Source organism: Malaclemys terrapin, chromosome 16, assembly GCF_027887155.1.
Source record: "Malaclemys terrapin pileata isolate rMalTer1 chromosome 16, rMalTer1.hap1, whole genome shotgun sequence".
In the NCBI taxonomy this organism is placed as follows: Eukaryota; Metazoa; Chordata; order Testudines; family Emydidae; genus Malaclemys; species Malaclemys terrapin.
Window position 1 is genome coordinate 16,303,664 of NC_071520.1, and position 26,633 is coordinate 16,330,296.

The window sequence follows — 26,633 nt, forward strand, 5'->3', positions numbered from 1 at the left end:
GGAGCCAGCACCAGGCCAGCCGTACATCTTGGGGAGATGGTGCTTAGCCGGGCTAGGCAGAAGAAATAGCACAGTTATAAGGATATTATTCATCTCCTTTACATTTAAACCAGTAATTGTATTTGGGGCTGGTGGGAGATTCTGGACTGAGCTCTGAGGTATTCTCACAGAGCAGCAGTGCCATAACCGTGACCTGGAGGGGCCATCTTCAGAGGCTGGGGTCTCCCGGTGCATCCACTTCTTGGCCACTCCGCTGAGAGCCCCGCTTGTACCGGCAGTTTGTGTGAACCGGGCTTCTCTTCCCTGGGAGCTTGGTGAAAAGTGGTTTCTTGTTGCCTGCCAGACAAGCCCCTTATGTGTAGACAGGGGTTGTCGGTAAACATCCCCAGGGCTGCATCATTTTCCTCCTTAAAACTGCCCTCTGCAGTGACACCTACAAAGCCTCGACAGTAGTGAGACTGCTGGGGTGCTGTGACCGCTGCCTATCCCCGCTGTCTCCTCATTACCACACATGTTCCTCCTCTTTGTGTTTGGTTGGCTTTTTGCTGGGGCAGGGATCGTGTCTGTGCCTAACACTGTGGTGCCTTGATCTCTGACTGGGTCCCCTAGGAACTACTGCAATACCAACAGCGGTCAGACTGGAATGCTTTGGGGTCATTGCTGGGTTTGAACCTGGGAACTCAGGGGCTAACTGGTTCTGTGTCCTTGTACCTATCTCCCCAGGCGTTCAACGCACTCAACAGACTTTAAAGCCAGCACAAACCTCTTCATTTAAACCCCTCCCCCCACTTGCCTTTTGCTGTGTGGGTAATCTGAAGGGGGTGTTGCTTGTTTAATCTCATTGTTTGCTGCAGGATAGCTGGGTGTAGGAATGAAATACAAAGAATAAGGAAGCTCAGCAGGAAATACAACTGCTCTACAGAGCTTAGCAGCTGTTTGTAATGGTGAGGATGCTGGGTACATAATGGCTTCCCCTGCATTTCTGTGCTGTAGATGCTTTAAGCACGGCTCCTGGGTAAAGGGTGAAATATGAGCTGTCACAAGACACATTTGTAATAGTCAGTTCTGACTAGCTCTGGGAAAGGAGAATAAATCCCTCGCCATCCCTATCTCTGCCAGGGGGCTAATATCCTCATTCCTCAAGTGTCTGTGGAGTTCGCAAACCCATTTGTGCCGGGAAAGAGACAAAGATTTTCTGGAAATAGGTCGATGTCTTTCTGCTGCGTTCAGAACAGTTTGAGTTCACAGCACCTATTCTCCGTGCCCCTGAGGCTGCTGCTCAGAAAATGCAGTGGACATGGCGGGTTGGACCTTGCTGCCTTTAGCCTTGCTTGAGATGGGATGCAAATTTGAGCATGTCTTTACATACATCTTTACTGTGTGTTCATGTAACATGACACAGTCTGATTCTTGTTAAGTTTCCATAGGCAGCGAGCTAAACGTATAATTCCAGGCTGAGTGACTTTTTCTATTAAGGAAAACCACAAAAAAGAACATAAGTAAAGTCTTCATCTGAGAACAGTGTGTTTCTCCTCTGTTATATGCTGCAGCCAATCTGAGAACAAAATGGCTGCTGATTCCTACACTCGGAGAGAGAGAGTGCTGAGAAAGCTGAAGGTGGGAAGTTCACACAAGCAAGAGGTCTGGCTGCCTTTCAGCTGCACACACAATAATTCCACTGGGCTGGTCACGACATGAGGCATGTGGGGAGAACCTGGTTCCCCGGCTTAGACACCTCCAAAGAACAGAGAACATTTCTCTCTCTCGCATAAAAAAATACTTTGTGCTTTTAGAGCCCCTTCCATCCAAGGATCTCCAAACACTCTGCAAACATGGATAAATTAAGCCACACTTACTATTACCACTTTATAGATGGAGAAACTGAGGCACAGAACACAAACACGTTTGTGTGCCCAACTCGAGCTCCCTTGGGCCATGATTTTTAGAAGTGTTGGGCAGCTGCAGTCCCCTTGGAAGGCGCTCAGCACCTTTGACAATCAGTCCTCAGGACTCTCAAGTTTAGCACCCCAAAACAGGAGCGACAACGTGGGCCTAAGCGCCTCCCCGTGCTCAGCTCTAGCCAACAGGCCTGTGCACACGTTCTCATGGCCATGCTAAGATGTGAGGCACCTTGTGTAAAATTCATCCTGCTGTAACTCTCCTGAGTCACCGATGAGCAGCAGCCCCGGGGGGTGAGTTTGGGCCTAAGATGTGAGGCACCTTGTGTAAAATTCATCCTGCTGTAACTCTCCTGAGTCACCGATGAGCAGCAGCCCCGGGGGGTGAGTTTGGGCCTAATCTCTACCACCAAAGTCTTCGGTAAGTTGGGTGTTTGTTCCCTCGCAGAGACTTCTCTGTCGATGGGTTCCACTGGCACCATTGTGCTGTGTGGCTGGAGGGGCCACGCCACGGTTGGTAGGAAGAGGATGCTGGGAATTAACCAGGTGGAAAGGGCCTGCTGCCTCCTCCACAGAAATGTGTCACCTGGCAGAGTGTGTTCGTAGGCCGACAGGGAGAGAAACCTCCTGTGCAGACCTGCTCCCTGTGACTGGAGCAGAGGTGGTGGAGAGGAGAGGACTCGGGGGCTTATCCGCTGTAGGGGGAGTTGAACTTGGGGCAGTTCTAATGCTCCTGGCTGGGTTACTCATTTGCTTCTGTATGTGGCTGGCAGCGTCCACCGCCCTGTCTCAGGCATTGAAATGAGGCTGCAGAACGAAATGCTCCCGAGGAGAAGCTGGCAGCAGGGTGCAGCTTCGCTTTAATCCTCCCACTGTTAATCTTCCTGTGCCAGGGAGGCAGAGTGGCGTGGAAAGCTGAACGCTGGCTGGGAGCCAGACAGCCCTGAGTTCTAACCTTGCATGGGCCTGAAACGAGTTCTAGGTAAATAGGGACCTGTTTCATCCTTCTGCACTGCTTGCATGCACAGACACGCATCTTCCTGCGCAGGGCAGATCATTTCTCTGATCTCGGGCTTTTGCACAGCACCATCACTGTGCTGTGCACATATCCACTGTCCCTGGAGCTGCCTTGGCTGGTCAAAGCTGTGGTGCATGCCTGACACACACAGGCTTTCACCCTTCGACAGCATTGCAGGCTGCAGCCATTTTCTGTCAGCATAGTGCTTCTTCTGATGCCACAGTGGGGCTAGGTGCTCAGGCGTAGGTAGAGGGCTTTACGCTCCAGCGTGGCCAGCCCAGCACTTGTCGCTGAATACACACACAGAAAATCAGAGCAAGAGAGAAAAGGTGACTTGGTGCAGTGCCTGTAGGGCCCTCCGTACCAGCTGGGCAAGGGCTGCATGCACCAAACCCTCGTGGTAGCCCAACGTAGGGTCTGTGTGTCTGGCTCCCTGCTCTGCCTTGGGAGTTAGGGAGAGGAGGGCCAGGCAGGGCCCACTCCACTCGGTGCCCCGTGCATCAATGGTGCCAGCTCTACTCTGGTAGCTCAAAGCAGCTCCTGCTGAGCGGGTCCTCACAGATTGCCCTAGGTGGGAGGCCTGGGCTGAGGCTGGCAGTCTGGGGGGGTGAGTCGGGATTAATGAAGCTTTTAATGGGGAACATCCTCTGTTGGCTTTGGGTCATTTTACCCCTGTCTTTTTAATCCAAGGCAAAGTCTCTGAGCAGTTTGAGAAAGGAAGTGAGTTCAGACGAGGGGTGACCTCATCTGTCTCCTGCTCCAAGGTGGGGCCGTGTCTGGGTGTACGGTCGCTCCAAGCTCTGCTCTTCCAACTCAGCAGACTACGGCTGTCCGTTCTCTACTGCAGCAGGCCCCTGTCTGCCAGTGCCATGTCTGGGGCCGTGTCTCCCACAGACTGCAAGGCATCTTTTCCTCAGCCATGGGGACTGGGATATTAGTGTGTGCCATGTACTGCCTGGAATTGCTACCTCACTCTGGCTGCCCGGCTCCCGGGGCCGCCTGTCGCCTGGCATCTCTCCCTGGGCTCTGGCTGTCCACTTCCCAGCGGAGCAAATGCAAAATGTTCTGACTTGGGTTGAGCTCCTTGTCCTTCATATGGTTATGGTGAAGGGTCCTTCCTTCCGTCTCCCTCAGCATCTTTTCCTAGGAAAGGCAGTGACTTTGCTCCTGGGGTGTCAGCCTGCATTGCCTTGAATGTGCTGGTGCCCCGCAGGGCCCAGGCCCCACCCTGTCTGTGGGACTCGACCTGCCGTGTGCTCACGGCTCTGTTGTTTTACAAAACAAACCCCTCGCTCCAATCTAAACAGCATCCAAGTGCTGTCTCGCAGACCACAGGCGACCGACACCAGCTGCTTTTCTGCCCAGGCCGCCCGCAGCCTTGAGAGGGATGCAGCCTTGAAAGGCATCAGGCTGTGCTGGGCCATTGCTTTTAAAATACCCCTTCAAACCTGAGTCCTTTATAAAGCAGCCGGTCCCAGTGGCTGCGCTGCTGCTCCCGGAGCTAATGTCCCCAGTTGGTGATCAAATAGATACTGAGATAGCAGCTTCTGCGGTATGTCTTCCTCTTTGGCCTCCATCCCCTGTGGTATCTGGTTTCCTCTTTGGAAATAAACACTCAGCAGCAGTGGGGGTGGCAATCGCCCTTTGTGGGATTCAGCAAGAAAACCTTTTTCTGTTCAGCAGCCTGTCCACACCACCTCCCGTGGGACAAGGCACTCTTGGCATTGGGTGGATGCGGCTGGGGGACGGAGCACTCCGTTTTGCCTGGGGAGGCCTGGTCTGTGGCTGAGGAGACCTAGATACAAGGATTGACAGACAGGGAAAACCCACTGAGATCTACTGTCCCCTCCCCGCCCTCATCGCATCCAGAGCTCTGCCCAAACTTAGTCCAATGACAAGGGAAGGCAGTAGAGCGGGAGGGTGGAGACGCACCTGCCGGCAGGTGAAAGAGGAGGGTTGGGCCAGCGAGGACTTGGGGGAAGTTGGGTTCCTGTCCATGCTGAAGGGAGGTTAGAGCACTGTGCCAGGCCGGCAGGGCTCACCTCTGAGCTGTGCCCTCCGTGGCCACGTGTCTCATAGTTCCACCAGGGTCCCAGAATGGAGCCATTGAGCCCACAGCCCTGTGTGTCGCTGGTGTCAATCAGGATCAACAAAGGATGTGTGTCCCGGTCGCAGCCTGGGACGATCTCGCGTGTCAGGAACAAACCAGCCTTCCTGTCACTAGATCTGCCGGCGGGAAGCTCGTCAGTGCTAGCTTCTGGCCGCAAGGACGGTTTGTGCAGAATGCTCGGTCCAATTGGCTTAGGGCCTGATTCCCAGAAATCAGTGGGCACTTCTCAGTGCTTGCAGGCCCCTAGTATCCAAGCACTGGGGTGCCAATGGAGGTAGGCCGAGCGCCCCTGAGCCACGTGTATCCTGCATGACTGCTGCCATGGTCCATAGGCTGGCCTTTCTCATGGATTCCCACCAACCCATCCCCCAAGGACCAGTGTTTGGAGCTGGCTGCGTCTAGCACGGGCTTGCTTCTCAGTGCCCATCATGCTCCCCCCTCCCCCCCATGATTCAGAAAAGCCTGGGACTGGGCAAAGCAGACAAAGCCGTACTGTTCTAGATGTCAGGTGGGACGAGGACCTGACGAGCGTGGAAATGGACCTGTTGGGCTGTTCTCATCAGCTCCCTGGGGGGCTGGGGCCCTGGAAATGCCCCGTAGCCGAGTGCAGATGCTGCTGCTAAGAGTTGGCTTTACAAAATAGCGGTGTGAAATTTGGTGCCCTGTACAACCCCAAAGTGTGACACAGCCCTCCCAATGCACCGCCCTGCTGACCTGCAGCATCCAGGGCCAGGCCTGGATTGCCAATCATGCTGTCGTTGCTAATGGAGCGTCCCCTGGGCAGAAGCATGACTCCACCATACTCCCCTTCACTCATGGCCTACATCAGGATTTGAACACAGGTCTCTGAAAGCAAGTGCCTCCTGTGCTGGTGGATGGCACCGTTCTGGCCCAGGAGCTCAAGGCTGTTTCTCCAGCTCCTCTTCCCACCAACTTACCGCTCTCTCGAGCCCTTGTTGTGGCTGGTCGGGGCAGCACAGCACAAGTTTTCAAGGCCCCTTTGGAGGGACTCCCAACATAAACCCAAGTTAAGGAGGGAAGCTACATGGCTCAGCATCAATCCTGAGCACCCGTCCATGGTGCTGCCCGTTTTGCTAGCTTTTCAGCCGAAGCTTCCCTAGGGGAAGAGAGACCTGGATCTTCCCCAGCAGGAGCAGAAAGAATCGAAGAGCTAAGTTGGGGATAGCTTGGCTGAGCGACCGCGCAGCGGGGATGGAGCCGTGTGTGTGCCACCGGGGGTGGAGAGGTTTTATGAGGTGAGGCGTTAAGGGGTATGACTAGGAGGAATGAGGTGCATTCAAGAACAAATATTAGGAAACTTCCTGACAGTGGGAAGAAATGCTGGATAGAGGAATAATGCCCCGAGCGTAATGGTGGAAGCTTCTGTGTGAGATATTTTGCATTACACCGAGCAGAGGGCAGACAGTTGTACAGCAGGGAACAGTCCTGCATGGCTCTCAAGAATGGACGGGACAGACGGCCTCCTAGGGTGTTTCTGTCTCTCATTGCTATGTTGCAGCAGAGAACTAAGCATTCTCATCCACTCCTAGCTAGCGTCAGAGCTTCGTTTGCTACAGGGCAAGAGGGGGCTGTTGCCCCCCTTCCCGACATTGGTTTTCCCCCCCCCCCCCCAGCTCTCCATAGTTCTGTATGCTCCCCTTTTTGCTGCTCCCCCAGACTATGAAGGGTATAATAAAATCACATCCTGTTCTATATGCAGACACAACTCCCCACCCCGTGTCAGAATTTCTCTGAACTGATGCCCTTGGCTAGCATGGCTGTAGTCTGCAGATGGGACTTATCCAGTGACCAGCGGATGAGCAGCGCTGGTCAGGGGCACTGCATTTGATTACAGGGTCGGCTGAGCAACTTGCCTGCTGAGAAGGTGAGGGGGGGATTAGTGCACGGAGGCCAGGGTCCTTGCTGTGGATTGGACGGAGGTGGGAGCGGCCCCTCCTTGGAGTCGGGTGGGATGTTCCAGGGTGTTTGGCTTCAGGATCAGCATGTTGAGCTGCTCACTGCCCACCCGGTTTCGTGGCGTGCTGCTGCCACGTTCATCAGTTCCTTGAACCGAACTGCGGTTTTCTCTGGGAAGGTTGGATTCAGCGGAGAACAACCCACCTGCACTGGCTCAGAGTGAAACCATGGGGCTTCTGGTGGGGACTCATCATGCAGTTCTGTCTCCCTCTACCATCCCTCCCAGCTCACCCCAGACCACGCTCTGGGGCACACAGCATTGCTTCCTGTGTTGTTTTTCAGACAGTAGTTTGTTTTTAATGAGGGAGCTGTCCCCTGAGGGACTTCCCTGCCTGAGTGACTCAAAGGCCTTCAGCACTTACTTGAATTAGATTCCCCTCGCTCTGCTGCTGGAAACTTCCCAAGTGTCCCTGTCCCCTTTGGGTTAAGCTGCCTTTAACGATTTCCACTTGTCTAAACCTGGGCTATTGATCTATTTTTAAATATTTGTCGTTAAGCGAGATCTTTCTCAACCATCTAGCACTTCTGGGTAGCCCATGGTGCTGCAGAAGCTGAGCGCAAGAGGGAAGGGCAGATTGGCAGACAAAGGGAGGGAAGAATCAAGCCACAGGCCTTGCCTTCCTAGAACTCCTGGCCTTGAAGGAGTCAGGCCATGAAGAATAATTTCCCCCACTGGCAGTAGTCCCTGAGGGGAGTGTGAGGGCCCAGGAGTTCAGGCTTAGATGCTTAGAACAGTCACTTCTGGTCTCAGAAATCTAAGATTGTGCTGAAAGAGGAACAGGCAACCACAGGAAAAGGGCAGGTGGTGAAACTCAACTGCAGAGAGTTGAGCAATTCATTTCGGCGTATGAAACCCATTGTTGAGCAAGATGACTGGTTTCCCTTTAGAAGATGCAGCCAGTGAAACGGGGAGGTGAAGTCGCCCCCAGTTCTTTTGGCTAATACAGCTGATATCCTCGCTAGCCTTCCTCTCTCCATGCAACATGTTTTCCACTTCTTCCAGTCTTCCTGCGGTTCTTGCTGTGATTTCAGAAGCAGCATGCCCCAGATTGCATGACTTGGGTGGCCCAACTATACATGTGACCAAGCTGCCAGTTTTGTTCATTCACTCTGGGTAATGCGCCTGCATGGACACCGTCTGCACACGCAGTGTCACGCCATTGGGCATGCAAAGACTGCAGGGTCCCAAGCTGCAGGTGCAAAAAAAGGTGGCTGTGCAAATTCAGAGCCTTGTTTGTGAGCACTCTTCAAAAACATAGCCCTTGAAGTGAGTGGAAGCTGGTGGTAGGAAAAGTGGTTCTTGAAGCTGTTGCTGATGGGATGTCCTGGCTCTGAAAGGGAAGATTTCTTTCTGCTTTGTGGCAGGCACTGGTCTCTCTTGTTTCCTCCTCTTAGCTCCAGATGACATGGGAGTGTCTTGAGCGCAGTGTGTACTCTCGCTGTAGAGTCATCCCATCTGACACAGTGCGGGGCAGATCTCTCATTGATTCACTTCACAGTCCAGTGTGTTGGGAGCTCACCTTCTCCCCACCCAGTGATCCCAGCCATGGGGAAGGGTGGGGTGTGCCCTGCAGTGCACTGTAGGAAGAGAAATCCGGGAGTCCTGGTCTGTGTACATCATGCCTGCCACCTCTTTCTCCTGTGTAGTAGACTGTCTCCTGGTCCTGGTGGGCCTCACCTTTGGGCAGAGTGACTTCACATGTCACCTGCCCAGCCAGGGGGCTGTGTGTTCAGCCCCCGCTTGCTCAGAGAGAGCGGCTCTCCAGCGTCAATCGTTCTATAGCCGCTCCTGCGAGCCGGCGGGTCAGTGGGAACAGATGGCGTCATCTCTGAAGTGGTTTGTGGGAGTCGCTCGCTGTCTTGAAACCATTAATTAAGTTCCATGGCGGGAGAGAAACATGCTGAGGTTCCCTGGGCTGACAGGGCACATTTGCTCCTGACTCTTATCGTCTTGCAATGGCAGAGTAACCCCTGCCTGCCTCTTCCTCTCCCGACTCTGAGATGCTTCCCATCTCCCTTGTCTCCCACAGCAATCCTGGCTGAGAGCATGGGGTACCCCTGCTTCCCCCAGGGGTTGATGGCCTCAGATTCTCTGCCTGTTACTTCCCCCGCCCCTGGCCTCAGCCCTTGGAGCGACAGACCTCCTCGCTGCTGGCTCCTGCGCTGGGAGGAGTCAAGAACAGGATGTGGGGAGGTGGATTGTGCAGGCTGGGCGAGGAGCAGGGGGTCAGAACTTGCTCCACTCTGTGAGTCCCAAACTAGCTCTGCCTACCAAAAGACCCCTCTCCTCCCTGACCCATGCTGGGTCCTAGTGGCCGCTCCTCCCCTTGGCCACATCCTTGTGGGGAAGCAGTTCCCTTACAGCAGTGGTGCCAGGGCCGGCTCCAGGCACCAGCCCAGCAAGCAGGTGCGACTCTTCAGCAGTAATTCGGCGGCGGGTCCCTCAGTCCGTGTCGGAGGGAAGGACCTACCGCCGAAGCATGAAGCGGCAGCGTTAGAGTTCGCGATCGTTGGGTTTTTTTTATTTTTTTTTTGCTTGGGGCGGCAAAAACTATGGAGCCGGCCCTGATGGTGCACAAACATTTACAGTAATGGAATCTGTCTGCACTTCCGCCCCTCCATTACTACACAGTCATGGCTTCCTCCGCAGTGGAGCTTGGACTGAAGGCGGAGTTGGGGGCAGTACTAGGGATGGGGGAGGAGCTTGGGGCTAGCAGCAGAGCTGGGCTGGGGGCGTAGAGGGAATGGGGGCGGAGCTGGGGTTTGCGGTGGAGCAGGCTTGGAGGCGGAGCAGGACTGGGGGCTGAATGGGGTTGGGGGCAGAGCTGGTCTGGGGATGGAGCAGGGCTGGAAACGTGGTATTCCCTCCCCATCCCTTGTGGGGGCTGGCCCATGCCTGCCTGTATGGCTCCCCTACCTGAAACATTCCTCTGTGTCACCCCTAGGGGGTGCCCCCCACAGTTTGGGGAACCCCTGCCTTAGAGGTTAAACCATGACGATGCTGTGGATTGACTAGTCTGGGGATTCCATGGCTTGAATGGAGGAGGCTTGAATGGTCCTTCGTGAAGAGTTGAGTTGGGGGCCTGAGTTGTTTGTTTGCTCGAGACCTGAGCCCCCAAATATCTGGGGTTGGTGCGCCTTCTTTCCCATTCTCTTCTCCCCAGCCTTCCTGTTCTTCTCCCAGCCCTGAGGTCTGCCCCTGCAGCTCCTGAGAGAGAGACAACTCCATTCTCCTAGCCTGGAGCGGGGCTGGTAGACGCTCCTGGCCATGGTTTCTAGCCAATGTCTTCGGCCCAATTCTCCACACAGGGAGCAACTACAGAATATGACCTTTATCTCTCTTAGGCTTTTTCTACTAAAATTTCCTGCCATTCCTACTGCCGGCTCAGCTCCATTGGTGGAGGAACAGTGGGAGCCGTAGTGTCGATAGGGCACAGATGGCCACCCAAGCCCTTAACTATATTAGTCATCTCTGTTGGTCTCAGCAGTGGTGGGGAATGTTAGGGAGGAAAGCAGAGTGTGACAGCAATGGAGTGTGAAGAAGGGGGGCAGGCGGTGGGGCTGGTGATGAAGAATGGTAGGCGTTCTTCGTATGCCCTCGGAGCCGGAGAGGCTACTAAAGATCTGGGTCTTGGGCCTGCTGGCCGATCAGACTGACGGGCAGAGTCAGGCGAGGTGTATGCAGTGTACGTTCTCAGTAGCTGACATGCGAAGGGAAGCGATGTACGTATGGAAGGCACAATACGTCTAACAGCTGTGGTGGTTAGTGTCCACGTAAAGAAAGAACGTACTGGGTGTGTGAGGCACAAACCAGAGGGCGATCTTTGCAGCCATGATGTCGAGTGCAGGGCAGTTTGGCAGGGGGTGAGTGAATTCAGAAGGGAGCAAGGGTTGGTAAACTGGTGGTGGTTGGAGGGGCTAAGCGCCTGGCTTGTCCAGCAGGCTGTGGGCTGGGAGATTGTCACACATCAAGTTAGGAGGAGGGAGGTGGTAATCTGAGCTGGCTTGACCTTGAGTGGCTTAGTAGTGTCCTCTACAAATCAGTCTCAGGCTGACAAGGCGACCTCTTACTCCATGCCGCGGAGCGCTCTGGCAGTTGAATTTGCTGCATCTCCCATAGATTGGCCCATGAAGTGTGCCCAGTCTGTTCCACTGCTGCCTATCACCTTAGTGCTGTGCTATGTGGTGACGTTAGGCAGTACTGGTTATGTTACTTGGGGAGCTGGAGAGCCAGTGAAACCACAGGGTCGGTCGGTCTGTCCATTAAAGAATTCCCATGGTCATCGTGACAACCGAGTCCTGTCCCTTCTGTACCACTGGAGAGACTGTGGGTTGGTGATCGCCTGATGCTATCGTTGCTCATGAATGCCCGCTCCTTGGGAAACGTGCTGCCTGGCACGGTTGTATTAAGCTGTAGCAATAACACAACAGCCTTTCCTACCAGAGTTGTTATTGCTGCTGGGTGACTGGGGCCAGACCAAATAAGAATGTTTGGCTGCTGGCAATCTGAATTGGCTGTCACTGATTGCCTTGGAGAGAGGTGTGGTCTGAGCATAGGACTTGGACCCAGGAACCTCCATATTCTTACTCACTCTGTGACCTTGAGCAAGTTACCCCCTTACGTCCTACTCTGCCTCGGTTTCCCCATTTACAAAATGGCAATGAAACTCCTTAACTCGCCCATGAGGATGAATTGGTAATTTTAGTAGATGGCTTTGACGATGAGGAGCAGTAGGTAAGTGCTGAATATCATCGTTGGTCCCACTCAGGCTTGGAAGGGTTTGATTTTTTTTTAAATTAACCTGGATAGATAATATTGTTTAACATTTAAAAAGCCAACAGCCCTGGCAGGGTGTTGAGAAGTGGAGTTTGCTGCAGTTGAGATGCAGAATGATCATTCTCGGTAATTGTATGTCCGGGAAAGGAGGCACCAGCTAATCAAGATTGCAGCATCTCTGGTCGTCCTGTTCAGTTCCCCGTTTCATTTTGATTAGTACAACGGAATCCTTCCTAGGCACAGTCAGTCAGTCTCCGCACATGCAGAGAGACTGAGGTAGGTGTGTCTGGCATATACACCAAGAAACAGGAAGCCTAATGTTCTGGATCTTGGCTGCTCTCCAGCCTGCGTGTGTCAGGTTGTGACTGTCTTGCCACCGTATGAAATCAGTGGGATATAAATGTGCAATCGTCTTTGGTCTTTAAAGTGCATGACTAGCTCAGGGTTAGTGCTGTTTGCTGGCCTAGAGGGGAAGGTGCTGGGTATGCCTCTCTCATTTGTGTCTGCCACGCTATGGATTAGCCGGGCCAGACTAAAAGTCACCTAGTGGCAATGCCACGACCTAGCCACGTTTGTGTCTCCGGGCGTCACCCCTGGGAGATGCTATTGCATCCTCGCAGCGTGAAGCTGCAGGGTTGTCACGTTGCAGCCCCGAGTTGTGATGCCGCACAAGACCTGATGCGAAGTCGGCTCTTGCGAGATGCGGGCTGGACCCAGGAAAATCCAGCCAGCGCTGTGAATTTTGGCTCCCGCACCAGCCCGTCAATAGCTGCAGTGTCTGAACCCTTCTAATTTGTGTGTTGCCAGCTGCACAGCTGTGCAGTAGCTGTTGTCAGATCCAGCACCCAGGAGGGTGGCCAGCATCTCTGGCACTGAACATTGGGGCGGAAGCTGGCACCAGCATCCCCCCGACTTCAAAAGACCTCTCAGTCCAGCTTTCTGCCGGGAGCCAGTGATGTTTTTGTAGCAAGGAAGCAGAGAGTAGATACAGCCGTGACCCAGTGGGTCACGTGGAGCTGCTAAAAGTCTTTCTGCATGAAAGCTTCCAGTGAGGTAGGATCTGCAGTCCGCCTGGGGCTCTGGGAAACAGGACACCACCAGCCCTCTCCTGGCCAGGGATGACTGTGTCTGTACTGGAGAACCCAGTACATGAGAGCGAGGGGCAGTGTGCTGGCGGTGTGGGAGCGCCCGTCTTTTAAAGACTCGGTCTCAGGAACACCTAGAGGCCTAAGCTTGTGCAGATGAATCAGTGGGCTGGGGTGTGTGGAATGGGGGAGCAGTAATTCCCCAGCATGCTCTTTCTTCCACTGAGCCCCAGGGAGCCCCACTGGCCCTAGGCCAGGGTCAGGGGAGGCATGTCTGGGGTCCTCTGCAGTGTGCTTCCCTCCAGACCCTCTGGGTGTCCTTGCAGGGGTTAAAGTTGCTTGCATCAGCATTTGCTCCTGCACGGTCCCCTCCCAAGGGAGCTGCTGTGCACTAGCATGAAGCCCCTGCATCCGGAGGCCTGGGATCAGAGCTCTCCGCGGATACCTATGCTGTGTGGATTTCAAGGCTCCCATCTCTAGACCCCCAAACCCCTTCCCTCCTCTGAGAGGTGCATTAGGAGGAAACTGTACAGTGATCCTCAGAGTTTCCGGCCCCTATGCCCCCTTCTCATAGGTTTTCTACGGAAGTGTGATGTGGCCCCACTCTGGTGATGGGGAGACCTATCGCACTATTGCTGATAACTTAATAGGTTCTGTTTTTGTAGGCCCTACATAAACAGACTCTTGCTTCAGCAGTTACCTAAGAAGTGTGTACCTACCGTAGCTGTGGTGCTGCTACACCCACGCAGGTTTGGGCCTGGTGAGCCGTTAGTCCCCTCGCTGCTGCTAAACCCGAATACAGTCCTGTTCCTGGCAGCACCGCTCAGAAGAGAGGGAGGGGGAATGGGCGTGTGCCAGACTGAAAAGGACAAACACGTCTGCTGCAGGAACCCCAAACTGCTGAAATGCTCTGAAAATTCTCTCTTCTCAGCCGGCCTCCTCTGGTCACCTTGAACCAAGAGCAGCATCCCGGCGATGGAGAGAGATGAACGCTCCTGCTGACGGATGCCGTCAGATTTCCTGGTGCTACCGGCAGATTGCCAGGCCTACAAACCATCAGGAGGAAACATTACATGGAAAGGGAATCTAATTACCCTTCTGGTGAGGGCAGCATTGGTCCTCTTCTAGAGCCAGTCCTGGGAGGTTTCATGTGCTGGGCCACCTGGACTCCTGCCGCAGGCTGGTAGATTTGGGGTAAAAGGACGTTGCAGGTCACCGTACAAGTCAGGGGATGTGCCCTGCTGGGAAAGTTAGCAAGAGTCTCACACCTGGAGGGTGAGAAGAACAGATGCCCCCTACCCCAAGGGTAGATTACCTGGCTCAGACAGGAGGCAGTGGGCTACTCACATGAGTAAGGGCTATCTATGTGCAAGGGGGGGCCTGGCCCGGAGTGGAAGGGGAGCTGCCATGAAGAGGGGAATGACTAGCTATTGCTAAGGGGGATTGCCTTGTAAAATGTCAGTGGTGAGAGGTACCCCTGCGGGAACACCTCTGCGCTGTCCCACCTGGGCTTGGCACAGACCCGCCCTGCCAACTCCCCAGGGTAATTTGGCTCCCGCCTTCAGTGCAGTGTCGGTTTTCTGAGCTAATGGTATTTAAATACTGTGGGACAAGCCAAGAGAGGACTTGTTTTCCTCTTTTGTGGACATCAAATATTCCGTAAGTTCTGCTAATTATAGCTCTGGGCACCAGACGGAGGCTTGGAAGGGTCCCAGCGCGGTCGGCATTGATTCTTCCAGAGTTGTTTTCTGGAGTCTGGCGGCAGCGCAGCCTGGATGGAAAATGCCTCCTTGCAGAGACGGAAGCAGCCTAGCGGTGGGAAGCGTGGAAATAAACAGGGGGCTCCTGGGGTTAGGCTAGTGCTTCTCTCAATAGGCAGAATTGCTTTCCCCCGCCTGCTCTTCGTTGGGCCTGGGCCGCTTTCCGTGATCACGGGTTTGTGCGCCGTTTGCAAACGTATCTTCCTGCGGCTTGACTCCAGTGACGTCCACTGAGTTACCTTGGCACGAGGCCGTTTTGACAGTGATGCCGTCTCCAGCTTGGAACAAGCCCTCTTTAGTTCACGGGCCCAATCTTGGCATCTTTGACTCCTGTGAGCAGCCTTGCCCACTTCAATGGGGCTATTCCCTGAGTAGGGACTGCAGGATCGGGCCCTTTGCCTGTAACGTGGATCCTTTCCCAGTGCTGCGGAGTGCCTTTGGCTTATCCTGTACCAGTAGTGTGCTGCCTTGATGCCGACTGCCGGTGCTGTTGTTATTTGGAGAAATCCCCTGGGTTTGGATGGAAAACTTGACATTTAGGAGGAGCCGGGCTTGTTTCCTTTTTTAATAAAGCAAAATCCTCTCAGTTTTCCACCATCTCTTTCCAAACAGCCCTCGGCCCAGTGTCGTTCAGTGCAGTGGAAAGGTACATCCCTAATTTTCTCCCGAGTTTCCCTATTTATAGCTCTCCAAAGTTGGCAGGTACGTGCTCTGCCCCTCTCCATTTTCCAGCTGTGGCTTTGAGATTGGGGAAAGGAATCCTGCCTGTGGAGCAGATAGGAACATGCTCAGGGAAAGGCAAGTAGTGCGGGCGGAGGTCTGGCAATGCGTACTGCAGTGGTTGCTAACCGTTCCCACTCTGTCTCCTCTCCATGCATCAGCCTCTCTGCTCTCCAGAGGGTGGGGATCTGCACTATTCAATCACATCTGGAACCTCTCTCTTCGCTATGAGCCCAGCACTCGAGCCTGTCACTCATGCAAGGAGTCTTATTGATCTCAGTGGGAGTGCTAACATCAGTGACGGCTCTGGGATCCAGCTCTTCAGCTGTGTCGGCAGGTTCTGCTGCTAGTCCAGCTAGAGAAAAGCCAGCTTTGAGTGACTGGCTCTGAGGGATCAAGTGACTTGCCCACGGTCACTCAGGGAATCTCCTGAGTCCCAGTCCAGTGCCTTCTCCACAAGACAATCAGTTCTCTCTACTTATTGCCCTTTGTAACTTACTCTAGCCCTGAGCCTTTCCTGCTGTCTGAGTGCCTCTGCGTGTCGGGAACAGCTCTGAGCCGACCAGCCTGTGCCGACCAGCTGGCAAGCTGTGAATGAGACACCGGGGTAGTATCTAACCTGCAGAGAGGTGCCCTATGACCAGCATGCAAAACCATTGTAAAGCATGGAAATAGGAAAGAGATTTTATTTAATCCAATGCACCGTGAAGATGTGCTTTGTGTTTTGTGAATGACTTTGACAGACTTTACATGGTAAAATAAGGCTGGCTCCTGCTCCCATGGAAGTCAGTGGAGCAGGATCAAACCCATGCCATCATCCTTCGCTTATTATCAGCGCGTATATCGCTCTTTGTATCGGGAAGTCTCCAAGTGCTTTGCAAAGGAGCTCAGTATCATTAGCCCTGTATTGCAGATGGGGAAGCAGAGAGGAGAATGGACTTGTCCAAGGTCACCCAGCAGGCTCCTGGCTGAGCCAGGAATAGAACCCAGGTCTGCTGAGACTCAGCCTAGTGCTCTGTGCATTAGGCCTCCCCATCACTCCTGTACATAAAGAATAGTGTTTTACCTTTTCAAAGCACTTTACAGATAGTAATTATTGAGTGCTCCCAACACCCATGTATGCTGGGTAAGATAGCACCAGCCCCATTGCACAGATGGGGAAACTGAGGCAGAGCAATAAATTTGCACACAGCCAAACAAACGTCAGCGTCAGAGATGCAATTAGGACTTTTGACCTCCTGATTCTCCACCCCCATGCACGTTCCTTCAGACCATCCTGAAGCAGAGACAAAAAGCCCTTGAATAATGATGTAAAGCGTCAGCAGTAATATTTAACGCAAACCTCCCCTCTGGGGATGTTTCCTTTTTCTCTTGAAGAAGTGTCAGGTCACTATTCTCTATATAAAATAAGGGCATGAAAAGGTGGATTTGACTCTGGTCTCTCCTGAATGAGCATAAAGTCTTTATGTGGCACAGGCCATAATGGTTGGGCCTGGATTTTTCACACAAACTGAGCCAAGTTTGGAAAGACTCGTCCTTGGTTAAGATTTTGAGTACGGTAGAAATCACAGGGCCCAGTCCTGCAGTCCTTACTGAGCTAAAACTCCCCTTGAGGTCGAAGGAATGAGCAGGGCAAGATTTGGCCCAGTATCTGTGGATTGCTCTTTCCTCTGCAGTCACATGGAGAGTCAACAATGAAAAATGGTCTATAGCCCTTCACAGCACCCGGGAGTTAATCTCTGTGATCAAGGTAGCAACTGGAGTTGCCCATTCCATAGTCTAGTGTCTCCCTCTTGTGGAGGAATATAAAACTGCATCAAAGATGATCAAGTAGGCTTGGCAGAATTCAATTTTTATTTTTTTTTTATAATGTTGATGGGTAATATTGATCACTTACTTTTCACAGTTGCAGAAAATTATGGGAGGGTCAGACAATAGTTATTTGATAGTAGACAATGAGATTCAAAACACAAATGGTTACCGTCACATGTCAAAATATAAATAAATAAATAAATATATGGAGATATTCCTATCTCATAGAACTGGAAGGGACCCTGAAAGGTCATTGAGTCCAGTCCCCTGCCTTCACTAGCAGGACCAAGTAGTGATTTTGCCCCAGATCCCTAAGTGGCCCCTTCAAGGATTGAACTCAAAACCCTGGGTTTAGCAAGCCAATGCTCAAACAACTGAGCTGTCCCTCCCCTTATATACAAAGTAAATATCCTTCAAGTAAACTCTGGTAAGTTTACAGGCAACATTTTTCTTACTTTCCCTATCAGTACGTTTTGATGATTATTGATGGAAATAGATTTTTAATGGATTTGTGTGTGTACTGTGAAATCGACATTTACCAATAAAAATTCAATCCTCCCAAGCCAATCTGACAGTCAAAGCTTGGCTGTTACTGTGCTGCATCAAGCGCTGGTTGGAAAAAGGCACGTTTGGCGTGAAAATGTTCACGAGAAATGTGTCTGTTTTTGTTTTGTGTTTTGCTGAAAAATGTCACAATCTGATCTGTTCCGACCAGCTCTGCTTCCATCCACTTCGGCATAAGTACAAACTATGCCATAGTTACGAATACACTGGCCATGTGTTCTCCTCTGATTTGCATGTGGGTAATGGTGCACAGCCCAGCAAGCAAGCAAGAGCTGGTGGTGCTGGGAACTGTGAATTTACATCTTATTCAGATTCTTGGGTTGATTTCTCCCCTCTGGGGCCACGCAGCTGCACAGTTCCTGACTAGGTTTATATTATGATCATTCTCAGCCGTCCCAATTGTGCTCAGGGCTGTCCCTCTAGTGAGAGAGAGTCTGCCCCAAAGAGATTGCAGGTATAAGACAGACAAGGGTGAGAGAGAGGCTATATTAGCATCCAGTTTCACAGAGAAAACTGAGGCATACAGGGGAGTCTATGGCTGAGCTCCTGAACCTACGGCTATGTCTGCACTGTAGGCAGACGTGTGACTGCAGCACGTGTAGACAGACCCCAGCTAACTTTGGAAGCACTAGATCGAATAACAGTAGCTGTGGCAGGACGGGCTGCTGCTCCAGTTACATACCCAGAGTGCTGGGTGGGCTTGGACTGCTGCCGCTTCACTGCTGCTGCTGTTCAAGCTTGCTAGACTAGAGCTCCCTCGGGTACGTTTATATGTGCTGCAGCTACACCGTTCATCGCAGTGTAGACATGCCTCCAGTCCAGGGCTTTAGCCACACGACATCCCTCCTCTTTGCCTATTGCTCACCCCAGGGCATGTTTTCAGCGCAGCAGGCTGAGCGTTGGCCTTCTGCTTCCCACGGTCTCCACTGAGGCTTGTACAGCACTGTCCCGACTTTGCAGTACTCAGGAGGTTTACAGGTGTGCAGAACTCAGCCCCTCCAAACAAGGCTAGAGAGGAGCTTCCAGCAGCCCTGAGCGAGAGGAAGGGCGGGAGGGGTGCTTGGATGAAGGGATCCAGGAGGGAGAAAGGGTAAAAGAACCCAGGCATGCTGGTTACTAACTGGTTGCCTGATGGGAAGGTGCCGTTGAAAATCTGCAAAGATGGGGCTTCCTCAGTCTCTGCTGGCAGCTTGTTCCATTGCCCAAATTCTTCTAGTGAGAAACGTTTTATTCTGCTCAACTTCGAGCTTGTTACTTTATTCTGCCCTTATTGATGCTGAATAACTAGACCTGCTCTTCCTGGTAACGTGCCTTTGCTTCTTTGTGGACAGTGATAATCTCCTCCTTTTGCTGTAGGCTCACCAGTCCCACTTCCCTTATATTCGCCTTCTGAACCTGTCATCCTTTGGGTTGGTCCCTTCTGGTCTCTCTCCGGTTTGTCTACGCCCTTCTCAGAGCGTGGTGCCCAAAACCGAGTGCAGTCAGTGCCCCGGCTGAGGCGAGACTTGTGCCAACCAGAGCAAAACAACCTCCCCGCTTGGCTTCCATGTGATACACGAGGTTGAGTTGCCTTTGCCAAGGATTTCATCGTGATTACGCCCCGAGTAGCCTAGACAGGGCGCAGCATTTACCTTCTTTACCTGAGGGGTAAACGAGGCTGCCGCTTTCAGAGCTGCTCCTTATTTCTGGTCCCCAGAAATGCACTAGGTGATGTGCAGCTTTCTGTGCTCTTATGAAGTTGCACTCTGCGTGATGTGCCTCAAGCAAGCCTCCCTGGGGATTGTAAGGAAGAGGGAACCAGCTGGTGCAACCAGTGGGATGGAGCTATTGTATTGCTTGGCTCTCTTGTTCTTGAGGTGCCAGAATTCCTCTGTTTTGTCGTCTGCATCTAATGCTGAGTCCTTCCTATCAACGGCACACTAAGTATCCTCTAGCAACGCGTGAAGGATCCTTATTCTGCAGCATTAATTATATCCAGGTACATCCTGCGAACAAGAGTAAAGAAGCCATTCTGCTGAGCTGCAAGGTTCTTCCAATGTTCTGCTCTGACCAGTGCCTTTCTGCACACTGGACATGAAGCTTTTGACTGTTCTCCCTGCTTGAGAACATGGTTTGAGTCCACCTCTCCCATCTCACCAAATATGGAAGTGAAGCCTCCACCCACTTCAAAGCCTGCTGTGAGCCTGTCTCACTAGCTATTCCCTTAGCTTCTCTTTCCACTTGGCACTCTGGTCAAAGTGGGGTGAGAGTGCAGATACCAAGTGCTCTGGCTTCAGCTCCCTTGATGCTTGGATGGTGGTGTTGGCAGCAAAGCGAGTGGTCTGAGCTGCTCAGCCCTGCAGCCAGCCGAGCATTATGGGCTCTTACAAACAACATTCTTGGTGTTGCTCGTCCATTGCTGACGAGAGGCCTGTGATCAGAGCTGAATGCCCATGTTTTACTGCCTTCAGAACGGCATCCAGACAGTGACAGCGCTGGCAGCCCATCTATGTTTCCACTAGGCAGATCAGGGAGGCTTGATCTCATTAGCTAAGGCTCAGGCAAGAGGCCTACTACAAGGAGTTGGCACAGGGTGACACTTGCCTTCAGAAGAGTTGCTCCTGTGTGCTGAAGAAAGCTGTGCTGTTTGGTTCTCTCTCCATCTTGTGGCACCAGCGAGCTCGGCTGACATCACAAATTACTTTGGTTTGGCTGTGAGTCGAGACTTTGAGAATATCAGGCTCACGCCCAAAGGGGCTTTTACAGGGATCCGTAAGTTGTGCTCAGTTGTCGACCCTGGAGAGAGGACCCTCTGCCCTACACTGACCATGATGGAGAAGGTTTTGCCTCTGCTCCATGCTTTGGTGTGCAGTGGGGGAGATGCGCTGGGTTCTTCCCATGGCAGTTGAAACCAGGCCTGGATTGTGCAGTCTTAGCCAAGGACAGAATCTGTCCCACGACTTGTGTGCTAAACTATGTAATTTTGTCTTCGTTCATTCTGCTGCAGTTTCCTTTCCCCATTTGTCCTGTTAACGCCTTGCTGTTCACTGGAGCACTCGTGTTCTGCTTGTCTGAGCTGTGGTCTTCAGTTTTGCCAGCTACCCCAAGCCAAAGCTGTGCATTCCCTTCTCTCCAGGGTATAATTTTAGGTTGGGCGGCTGTGTGACGGCATAGCCCATGTCTGTTTTTAATTAAAGGGACCTCGTTGTGGTCAGTACAGCCAAATCGGAGTCTCCTCTTTGTCCCATATCTGCTTGCAAAGTGCATAGAGGAGGAAATTCACCTCTGTCCAGGGAGCCCTCACTAGACGTATATGCCACTTACAACCTATTTAGGGGGTTTACATAGTGCAAGGCCCTTGTACTCTGGCCTGCTGCCCAGGGGGGGATTTTACCCATCATTCTTTGTGTTTATACCTTAAACAAATTCTTTCAATGCTTTGTCTCCCCTACGGTAGTCCAGCGTTCGCTCTGCAGCCTGGCATTTATCCTAATAAGGAGAAAACAATATACACCTCTACCTCGTTATAACGCGACCCCATGCCACACGAATTCGGATAGAACGCGGTAAAGCAGCGCTCCGGGGGAGCGGGTCTGCACAGTCTGGCAGATCAAAGCAAGCTTGAGATAACGCGGTTTCACCTATAACGCGTTAAGATTTTTTGGCAGCGTTATATCGAGGTAGAGGTGTATTACCAATTACCCAGCACCTTATACGCCCTGCCCCAAGCAGCTTGCAATCTAAACAAGACAGGCTTGATGTTATTCCTTTATTAGTGGGTACACCCGTGGAAGAGAACCGGAGTTCAGGAAGACCAGACTGTGCCAGGCGATGCTGCTGCAAGTTTCTGTGACCAGGGCAAAGGGCTATATTACAAGAATAACTGACACATGAGTTGGAATCCGCTTGGTACCGGAGTTCATACCACGCAGTGTAATGTCACATTCTGTTCCGAGAACATTTGGCAAGAGGCTGCGTGGCCCAGTGGGTAGAGCCAGTCCCAGCCCAGGGAGTCCTGGGGTCTAGGCCCAGCTTTACCGCTGGCCTGACCTTGGCCCAGTCCCTTCCCTTCCTGGTCTTTGCCTCTCCCTCTGGGTTTGTACAGCGTCTGTCAAGTTCAGTTCTAGGCTGTACCATCGTCCAGCTCAATCCCAATGATGGTTAAATCGGAGCGAGAGATCAAGAAGTGGAGAGGCACCGGCCAGGTGAGAGGACGGGGGGAGAGAGACCAAGTCCAGGAGCTGTTGGAAGAAAAGAGGGCCCTGGATCCTGAAATGACCCTATGTCCCTGCTGAGCTTCTGTCTAAAGGCTACTGACCCCAGAGAGCTGAGATCGAATGTGGTGTTCCTCCCCTTGTCAGAGTCGTCATGCATCTGACTTCTGATTTGTGGGGCCGGGTGAGCTTTACCACGGTGACCGAGTGAGGGGTTTAGAAGGGCACCAGCAGGGTAAGGCTGGGCTTTGATGGGCCTCTGCGAGTTTCCACCTGGACCCCTGGGAATTCCAGGCAGTGTGGCTGAACCCAGCTCAACGACCATCTCGGGCTAACGGGTGGGTCTGTAGACGGGCGTGTTTGAAAAGCACAAAACATGCCTGTTTCTTTGCCCCGTAATTTCTGGTTTGGTGGCTGTGCCAGTTCAGGAGCCAGGATGACGTCCCTTAAAACTGCAGAAAGGGGCTGGGTTTGTGACCAGTAGCCACTCTCCCTACAGCATTTTTCAATACTGTTGCTCAAACCCTGCAGCTTTAAGAGGCACATTGTAGCCAAAACCTGCCCCTCTGCGTTTCCCTTTTCCTCTGTTCTCCTTTGCATTCCAAGGCGCGTCCTCCTAGCTGGGATTCCACTCTGGACGCTGTTCCAGATAATGCTGGGTGCAATTTAATGCCCTTTCATGATGCAGTAGCTCCTTGTTTTTGTCAGCACTCCTCCTTGGGCTTACTGGCAGCAAAGTGGCTTAGTTGCAACCCACCAGTGTTGCTTCCCAGCTAGGAAAAATGCTCCAATCACATTCATGATTCTGCTGCACCAATCTATGCCTGCCACACCAGTTCCTGCTAAGACAGGCACTCCTGGTTGGTGGTCTATGGGGGGAGGGGGGAGGGGGGAGGGGTTCTTCAGACCATGGTCTGCCAAGCAGGGACGGGCGAGTGGTCCAAGAGGGGACGATTTGCTTACAAAGTGGTTGACAGAACGGAAGAGTTGGAGAAACCCCTGGGTTAGAGGGAACACGCTGAGGCAACGGCTCCTCCTGTGTCCCGGGCCGTTGCCTCGGCGGCTCAGCATACAGGTTTTTTGTGCAGAAAGCTGTGGGAATGTTCTCACTCTTCACCCGCGAACGAGCGCCAGGCTCTAGCTGTGGTGGGTGCGGGGAGAAATCTTGCCTTCAGGAGAGAGCTCCAGCCTTCTGATTAGCGACGGTACCATGTGAGTGAATTACAATCGGTGGGCCTGATTCTGAGAGGGGCTGAACCCCCACAGCACCACACAGCAGTTGCGGTGGTTTAACACATCTCAGGATCAGGCCTTGATGTTTGGCTGCCAGAGCTCAGCACTGGTAGGGAGCAAAACACAGCGGCTGGAATTGGCACAAGCTTTTGGCAGGGAGGCTCAGGGGAGGGTTACTCACGTGTGATGACAGCTGCTGTACGGAGGGAGTTTTCCTGCTCTGGGAATGTTTCCCAGCTCTCCTCCCCTCCCCCTTTGGAACAACCATAATGTCTCTTTGTAACTCCCTTAACGACGGGTTTGCTGTGCTTCTGCATCCTCTGCCTCCCTCTATTGTCCATCCCTCCGTCTCTCCCTATCGCAACAATAAAGATCCAATGAATTCAGTTTCTTCTCTGGGGAAGGGGCGGTTCCATCGGCTGAAGCCCTGCTGTGCCCATGGGCCAGTCGCTTCCCTGCTCTGTGCCTCAGTTGCCCAATCTGTGAAATGGGAATAAGGATGTTCACTTTTGTGCTTTGAGATCCAGGGGTGGGAAGCGCCATGCATGTGCTAGGTAGTATTCCTTGAGCCCAGGAGAGCCAGCTGAAGCTGTTTCCGCAGGGGAGGGGCTGGAATGCCAGTTAGGACTGAGAGAGAGAGACTGGCACGGGCTGTGTAATCGGGTTGCAGCTTCAGGGACGGGAACATGGGGGAGAGCAAGATCAGATGACCTTCAACGACGACTCCTTAATGCCTCTGCTCACGCACTTCAGCTATGGCAAGTTACTGCCAAATATTCCAGAGGAGAGATCAGAAATGACACTCTGGAGCGATGGAGCTGAGCGGGGAGCAGAGCTGATAACCCGTTCTCCCCGGCAGCTGGAGGCTGAAATCTCCTGCCCTCCTACACCCATCCACCTTGCTGGCTCATTAGGATAGCACTAGCAGGGGGAGAGTTTTTTAAAACAACAGCACTGAGGCATTTGATTGGAAAGAGAATGACCCACGCTGGAAAAAGGAATAAGAAGCAAAAGTTAGGGAACTTGGAACTGACCGAATCCTCCCCCTGTGTCTTTAAATAACACTCAGAGCCTGGTCTCCAGCGGCAGCGAAGGGTCAAAAATCCAAACTCAGCCTTGACTCGCATCTGGGTAAACTCCCTTTTCCCTCCCTGAAGAACAAACAAGTGAAGCACAGTGGGGCCTTTTTTAGCACCAGTGTGCGGGCTCAGGCTGAGATGAAGCCCTGGACTCTCAGCCCTTGCTCCGAACTTCAGGGGCTGTAACATACGCATCTGTGGCAGATTCCACTGTGGTTAGTTTGAATGCAGCGGTCGTTATTAGGGGCCTGTCGTGTGCGGTGGGAGCGTCCGCGTCACAGACGGGGGCTGTCACAGCTCAACGGTTAGAGGGGCTGCGGTTCACCAGATTGCAAATCCAGCCAGCCCCCCTGATTCCCTCCTGCCCCCCACAAGAGGCCTCAGAGGTGGGGCTGCAGTTGAAGGAGGCATTGTACGTATATGTAACATCATTCCCCTGTGTTGGGAACCAATCCTGGTGCTCCTTAACAATCCTGCCTTGGCTCACTTTGCAACTCTCTGCATTTATTGAGTATTTTTCATACCGAGTGACTAGTGGCGACCTGTGAACACAGCAAGGCATTGCACCTGTAAAGCCCTGTCTATCTGAGGGGCTTGGAGCACTTTATACAGTGGCCAGGAGCACTGCCAGCCAATAGGGAACTGTCTGGGAAATGGGTCCTCCAAGAATCAGGCCTGGGTGAGGATGAGATGTAAGCAGCATCCATCCACCCACCACCCAGTAGATGGTTTGTTTGAGCCAGCTGTAGGCCACCTGGGCACTCGTTGTTTTGATGCATCTCTAGGAATAAGGCTCCATCAGAGGGAAGGATGGGAAACCGGGCATGACATTTTGGGGCTGTTTCAGACCAATGTTGCCTAGACACATTTTTTTCCTCCTTTTCCAGGTTCATCCGTCTGGGTCAGGTTGGTAGGACTTGCATTCGCTTTCCCAGGGCTTGCAGGGTGTCTAGCCTGATTCCTCTTGCTTCCTCCTCTGCCTGTGTTTCTGTATCAGATGAGGCCTCTGAGAGCATGTTCTCCAACTCCTCCCTGCTTTGATATTAACCCCTTAGGCGTCAAGCCATTGGCTGCTCTGTGGAGGATCCTCAGAGAGACAGCTCAGTAGAATTTACAGCAACCAGGGCTCCTGCTAATAGCAGTGTACGGAGCACACGGGTGGGGCCCCGGATTGCAAGTGCTTATGTGACAGTTGCCCTCTGGGCTGACACGCTGGGGTTTGAACTGGGGGGACCTCCACAGCTAAAAGCATGAGCTGAAACCAGCTTGAGCTAAAGAGTCAAGGCCTTGGAGCCACTCGTATCCTCTGTGTATTGGCATCGAGGGGGACTTGTAACATGCAGTCCCCAGTGCGGAACACTGGGAATACTCAGCGGGAGCCTTCCCCATCAATGATCCCCAGCACGAGAATTGGAGTGTAACGGGGTGACCTGGGAGGAGGGGACTGTGACAAGGAATTTTCTTCTGTGGGCCCATCCTGGAACACACTCCCAGGCCATGGCGTTGAGCGGGGTACAGCAAGGAGGAGGTTTGCCCCGCACCACTAGTCTTGGCATCTCTTGCAATTGTATCACAACTCTCGAGATAGTTGATGTATTTCTGAAAGCCCCAGCTCCTGGAGAGGAATCTCAGCATTCTTTTTTTTAAAGTAAGTTTCTACCCCTTGTGGTGGCAGAGAAGAGCCTGAAAACATGGCCCGAGTGCCCTCTGAAGGTTTCCAACCCAGACCATAAATAAAAACAACCTCCGTATAGATTATTTTAAAAAAAAACAAGCAAAAATCCTGCATTGTTGATAAGCCAATTTCTTAATTTTTTAAGCTAATCTCCTGATGTTGGGGGAGGGGACTAACACATGATTTTTGAATGATTGGGCTTGGCAATACTGTTTCCTGTCCCTCCCCTCCCCCACTTTTTTGTACCTCCATCCAAACTTAAGTGACCTCCCTAGGGTCCAGCAAAGGTCACTTGCCCAATAGAGGTGGGTCGGTAACTAAAGGTCAAACAAAACCGTGCTAGTGACTGCAGATGGGCAAATCCGGAGCAGTTTGGCTCTGAGGTGTGGTCTGAACCCACCTCTCCTGGAAGCATTGTGGACCCTTTAAACCTTCAGACACAGGATTGCCTCTTGTCGGGGGTGCGCAGGGCACGTTTCACCTTTGCTCAGCTCCATCAGTCAGCGTATCTAAGCAAGACACCAAATGAAGAGTCCAATTGAGAAACTGGTTTTGGCTTCCGGGCTGGGGCTGTGTTTGCTTAAAGTGCCCTGCGGGGCCGTCCTCGTGTGAACGAAACTGGCCTGGGCTATTGTGAGTGCTCTCTGCCCCCCCCCCCCCCCCCCCCCCCCGTTGCTGTCACTTTGGTCCTATTCTTGTTCGCACGCCCCATCTGCAGGCCAGGCAGCCGCA

General features: G+C 52.7%; 1 protein-coding gene across 1 annotated transcript in view; it reads left to right on the plus strand.

The window, feature by feature from the left end:
* SEPTIN5 (septin 5) overlaps positions 1-26,633 on the plus strand; it is a 67,577-nt gene that overhangs the window by 15,457 nt on the left and 25,487 nt on the right. The window lies entirely within an intron of this gene.